At 45.2% G+C, this 6196-nt stretch overlaps 1 pseudogene; it reads right to left on the bottom strand.

Moving 5' to 3' along the window:
- The window catches only part of LOC132018571 (twinfilin-1-like), a 6557-nt pseudogene extending 3797 nt beyond the window's left edge, over positions 1–2760 (bottom strand).
- Between the last annotated feature and the right edge of the window lie 3436 nt (positions 2761–6196).

Raw genomic sequence — 6196 nt, 5'->3', positions numbered from 1 at the left:
GAGATCAGAAGCAGGCAGAGAGGCAGGCAGAGAGAGAGAGAGAAGGAAGCAGGCTCCCTGCCGAGCAGAGAGCCCGATGTGGGACTTGATCCCAGGACCCCCATGACCCGAGCCGAAGGCAGCGGCTTAACCCACTGAGCCACCCAGGCGCCCCTATTTATTTTTTTTTTAAAGATTTTCTTTATTTATTAGACAGAGACACAGTGAGAGAGGGAACACAAGCAGGGGGAGGGGGAGAGGGAGAAGGAGGCTTTCCGCTGAGAAGGGAGTTTGGTGCAGGGGCTCAGTGGACCATGACCTGAGCCAAAGGCAGACTCTTAAAAACTGAGTCACCCAGGCGCCCCCTTACTATAAAGTCCCTTTTGGCTAATGAGTGTATCCACTCCAGCTTTCTTATGGTTGTTTGCCTGAGGTAGCTTTTTCCATCTCTTTGAGTTTAATCTGTTTGTAACTGAGATCAAGTGCGTCTACTGTAGACAGCATAGGTGGATCTTGTTTTGTGTTCAGGCGAACAATCTGCACTTTCATTGACTTATTTAAGCCACTCACTTGCAATGTTAATATTGACACTGTTGATTTATGTCGGCTATCTTACTTTTTGCTTTTTGTTTTCCAAGCCTCCCTCATTTTGTTTTCCAAGACTCCCTCTCTCTCTCACTCTTTTTTTTTTTTTAAGATTTTATTTATTTATGTGACAGACAAAGATCACAAATAGACAGAAAGGCAGGCAGAGAGAGAGAGAGGAGGAAGCGGGCTCCCTGATGAGCAGAGACCCTGATGTGGGGCTCAATCCCAGGAGCCTGGGATCATGACCTGAGCTGAAGGCAGAGGCTTTAACCCACTGAGCCACCCAGGCATCCCTCTCTCTCTCTTTTAAAAAAGATTTTATTTCTTTAAGAGAGGTAAGAAAGAGAGGGTGTACAGAAGCAGGGGAAGTGATGGGGAAAAGGGCAGCAAGGCTTCCCGCTGATCAGGGAGCCAGATGCTGGGCTTGATCCCAGGACTCTGGGATAATGACTGAGGAGAAGGCACATGCTTAAGCAGCTGAGCCACCCAGGTGCCCCTCCACTCATTCTTCTTTTACTGATAAATTCTTATTCAGTGCATAAACTGCAGTATTTTTTATCATTTAATCATTAGCCACTTCATTTTGTAGATATTTTCTTAAGAGGTGCTTTTGCCATGTTTTCTATATTTTAAATTTTGTAATTTTTTTCTTCATATCATATTCATAATATATATTCAAATAACATCTTTATATATTTATATCATATCCTGGTCCTGCTATATTGCATCTTATGGTTCCAATATTGAAGTTTCATGAGCTTTTTACTACTCATTTTTTCTAAAGTTACTTAATCACTTTTTTTTTCCATTTTACCTTTACTTTTCTTCCTACGAGTTGCTTTTCTTCTCTGTGCAATTTTCTGTATAAGTTTTATGACACATATGTTAAATAGAGATTTCTCTAGAGAAATGTGTTTCTTAAAATTTGGGGGGCATCACCAGTCCAGGACAATTATAAACTAAGCTAACGACCTGAAGCTATTTTGGCCCAACAGCCAATGGGAAAGAAAATTTGAACTACAAATCACAGACGGCTTAGTCCGTGTCTGCAAATTTTTGAAAAAGTTGTTTGCTCACTTTTTCCCAACTAAAAACCAAATTTCCTTACAGTGTTCTTACACTTGATGATAGAACAGATTTGATTTGTGTCACTCTGTTCCAAGGATGTGAATCTTAGATTCCCAGATTTTCAGGGAGGGCATGTTTCTCCTGCTGCTCACTTGAAGCAGCTCTGGGCATTGTCTCCTCTCTGTGAAGCTCCTGAGCCTGAGAAGCCAAGCTAAGATTTTCTAGATTTGAAAAACACTCTACAGATCAGAAAAACTATTCTCTGGGGCTTATGGCCCATATTTAAATTTTGGGTTAATTGATTTTTCTCTTGATTGTTCTGCACTTTGGGGTGATTTTACATTTTTTTCTATCATTTTCATTTTTAGGAGAAGAGGCAGTGTTATTTTTTAAAAAAATTAATTAAATTCAATTAGCCAACAGAGTACATTATTAGTTTCATACGTAGAGTTCAATAATTCATCAGTTGCATATAACATCAGTGCTCATCACCTCACCTGGAGAGGGGGCAGCCCTAAACCTTAGTCTACTGTGTAGGTGGAAATGGAATCCTCAGTAAGTATTTTTCATTTCTGCTCTTTTTTAGGCACCTGAGTCAATGCTAGAGTGTAAGTCACCTAAACCAGTGCTGATCTGTGTCTCCTGTGAGCCAGCGCTGGCCTGGGAACTGTTATTCAGGCCATAGAAAGTACACACAGAAGTTGGAAGTGAGTGTGAGCCATTAAGCTCTACCTTCTCCTGACTGAGACTGGTTATTTCCAAGCAACAATAAGCATGGGTATCACGTCATTGGATCTGCTAAAACACTGTGATTATAGCTGTTCGTGGACCAGAGATGAAGTAGGACAGTGTCTAAAAGGGAGTGGTTTTTCAGACCTTTGTGGAGGCCACATAAAATCTAATAATATTATAGACACCCAGAAATATGTGCATGTATGAAGAAACATCATATGTCTGCGTGTATATGAGGATCATCTGAAGTGACACAGAACTGGGTTTTTAATCCCTGGAAGATACAAAGGCCAGAAGAAGATGTGTTGAGCAATTGCTTCATGACCCAACAATGCTACTCCACTCATCTGTGAGTAGGGACTGGAGTGGACAAACCTGGCCCATAACAACCATCCAGGGAATAAGTTGAAAGATGCCATTTATGAGTCACTCCTCATCCAAGCAGACTTGAGTGCCTGCAGTGTCCAGATCAAGTTCTAGTCTCAGATCATGGCTCCAAATGTGGAAATCGGTCATTCTTTTCCATTCCTGAACCCCAAAGTCCATTCCCAGAACTTGTACCTCTCTTCCCACATATAGGAATGCCACACATCGACAATCTTGTTGGGGGCACAGACACCTCCATCCACAGAGAGGAGAACCCACTTTGCTAAACAGTCCAGCACTTGGACATGACATGAAGCTTCAACAGTCATGTGGCCACCTGCCAGACTCTGACTCTGGACATGTGACAGGCACACTGGGACAGCATCCGTGCATTAGGGACAGGGGGTCTGAGCAGTGTCACAGTCATGTCATGAAACTGTCAGGGGGCAGAGTGATAGCAGTCCCAGCTGCAGGGTCCAGTGGCCTCCCTCAGGGGAGTCAGTGGTGTCGATACCCAGGAGCAGGCGCTGACTGTCTGTGGGCCTCCATCCAGGGTCCAGTGTAGACTCTGCTCCCGACTGTGTAGTCTCAGGCCTGTATTGTGGCTTTCCTGGAAATAAAGCAAGATCCCATATATTCTCTCTCTTCCCTAAGTCTCTCTGTAACTGTATGTATGTATCACAAGGAGTCAGAAACCCACATAGGGAAAAGTTTCCAAGAGCAAGATCTCAGACACTTTTTACCAACTTTATGGAGATATGATTGACATATACCATTGAGTGAGCTTAGGGGTACTACCTGTTGATTGATACATTTCTGTATTGCACAGTGATTACAACCATAACATTAGCTAACAGGTGCATCACGTCACATAGTTACCATTTCCTTTCGTGTGATGCAGACATTTAAGATCTACACTCTCCATAACTCAGACGTTTTATGTTGAGCTGATAACTTCCTCAGTCTGCCACCTGGCTGTGCCCCACAGGAGAGAAAAAATGCATCTCCCAGCATGTCTTTCATTTTTCTTCCTACAAAAAGACATCTGAAGATTTTATTTATTTATTTGAGACAGAAAGAGAGCGAGAGAGAGAGAGCATGTGCGAGAGAGGAAGGGAGGGGTAGAGGGAGAGAGAAGACATTTCAAGCAGACTCTGTCCTGGGTGCAGCGCCCAACGTGGGCTAATTCTCATGACCCTGAGATCATGACCTGAGCTGAAACAAAGAGTGGGACACCCAGATGCCCTGCCAAAGCCATTTAAATGTGTCTGTAAGACCCCTTCCCACAATGAGGGCTCTCATCGATGACTTCAGTGCTTCTCTATCTGGTGGAGTCACAGGATTGCCTGTGGCAAATACTTAGGCCTCTCTGCAGATCCACCACCTTAGAATGTTGCATGTGGGCCCAGGAATCACTAACATGATAAGCCCTACTGGAGAGGCTGATGCACGGCCATGTGGGGATCCTGCTTCCAGTGCTCGCTACTCAGTGTGGGATCTGAAGACCACCAGCAGTAGCACCAACCTTGTTATCAGCCCAGCATCTCATGCTCTACCCCAGACTGTCTAGATCTTCGTAGTCCAGGAAATTCCTGTGCACACTGAAGGCTGGGCCTCCCTGGTCTCTGTGCCTTCTAGACGCAGAACCGGACTGTGCAGTGCGCCCTGGGTGTGCACTCTGATCAACCTGCTTAGCCCTGAGGAGACCAGGGTTTGGTCCTGTTCCTTTTTCTTCTACGGCCTTCAGCCCCTGGGGACCTCATCTCTGCTGAAGGCACTAAACATCATGTATATGCTGTCACCTCCCAAATCTATTTCTCCAATCCGGATATTTCTCCTCCCCTGCACTCTGTATCCAACTGCCAACCTCACTGCATTTCTAATGGACATCTCAGATTCCACATGCCCAAACTGGTTGCTGTGATGCTGCTTCCCCCATGTCCTGCTTCAAGATTCTTCCTCATATCCAAGGAAGGCACTCCCCATTTCTACTTGCAGTCTGAAATACTGGATGCCCTCCTTGATTCCTCCTACTCACCACCCAGATTTGGTGGTTGGGAAATGCTGCAAAGTCCATCTGTAAATATCCAGCACCCGACCATTTCCTGTATCTTCCCTCCTCACACCCCAGACGTACAGCCCACCTCCCCCTCCTGGGTCACAGCACTGGTTTCCTACATTGTCCCCACTGGTCACTCGCCCTGCTCCTCTCGATTCTCACAAGAGCAATCTAAGCAGCAGTAAGAGCTGCTTAGAAAGTCAATCCCATTGATGTGCTCATTCTTGTAACTCCACTTCTCACTCAGAGAAAACTCAAGTCTTCTAATATCCTCAGACCTCCATGATGAGGTCACCTTCTCAGTGAGGCTCCCCTGATCCCTGGAGTAAAGGAGACATCGTCCCCGTTCCAGCACAGGTGTTCTCTGGGTCTCCTTCCTCACAGCTCCTGCCAATTTCCAACTTAAACACTTCCCTTATTACTGCGCTTACACAATACACAGTTCACCTCGGAATGACACTGGTTTGCACAGTGTGTGTGCACCTGTGTGTGGACTTTTTACAGTAAGTCCTGTCCATGCATTTCCTCATCTTTGTGATTTCTGACTAATTTTTGCAGCTTCATTCATTGTTAGAATGTAATACTCTTTTCTACATGTAACACAAACATGTGTTAGTTAAGTGACTCTTCATGTTATCAGTGAGGCTTCCAGCAACAGTAGGCTATTAGTTCTTATGTTTTGAGGGAATCAAAAGATATACTTGGATTTCTGACTGCACGAGGGGGTCACTGCCCCATCCCCACATTGTCAGAGGATCAAGTGTAGTCTGCCCCTTACACTAGAAATACTCTCCACAAGACCAGCACATTTTCCCTCTTTTAGTCTCACTGAGGTGCCCAGGTGCAAACATAGCATGTCCTGTATGAGGCACATGACAGTTATAAGTTGAATGAATGAGCAGCTAGAGGATTCCTTCTTCTAGATGAGTCGCAGGCACAGCTGTTCTGAGGCAGTTCCCACCCCACATGCACCTACCTCCTCATCCCTGCTGTCTCTCTCCCCCACAGGGCTCCCCTCCCCTCCCTCTCTCTGCGGAGCCCCTCCCCCCACAACATCTCTCCTGCACAGCACAGCACAGCACAGCAGAGTTCTCTTTCCTGAAACACTGTACTCAGGATCTTTGGGTGCTTTTCTCCAACCACAAAAAGATCTACATTAGACTCTGCTTTATAGATCCATGAACTTGGATCCAAGCCAGCACTAGGATCACTGAACTAAGGGTAGGGGAGAGAAGGCAGAGCAGCTGGAGAGAGAAATTAACTGATGTTTATTAAGGCTGAGAAACTTTCAGATTCCTCCTCTATCTCCAGAATCTTAAGAATAATCTAGAAAACAGGTCTAGAGTGAGGGGAAGAGATGGGTGAATCTGAAAGTTCATCTCTCCGTACCACAGAGACTCCTCT

Source organism: Mustela nigripes, chromosome 5, assembly GCF_022355385.1.
Source record: "Mustela nigripes isolate SB6536 chromosome 5, MUSNIG.SB6536, whole genome shotgun sequence".
Lineage (NCBI taxonomy): Eukaryota > Metazoa > Chordata > Mammalia > Carnivora > Mustelidae > Mustela > Mustela nigripes.
Note: the sequence above shows the minus strand (reverse complement) of the source record. Positions and strands in the feature narration are given on the sequence as shown.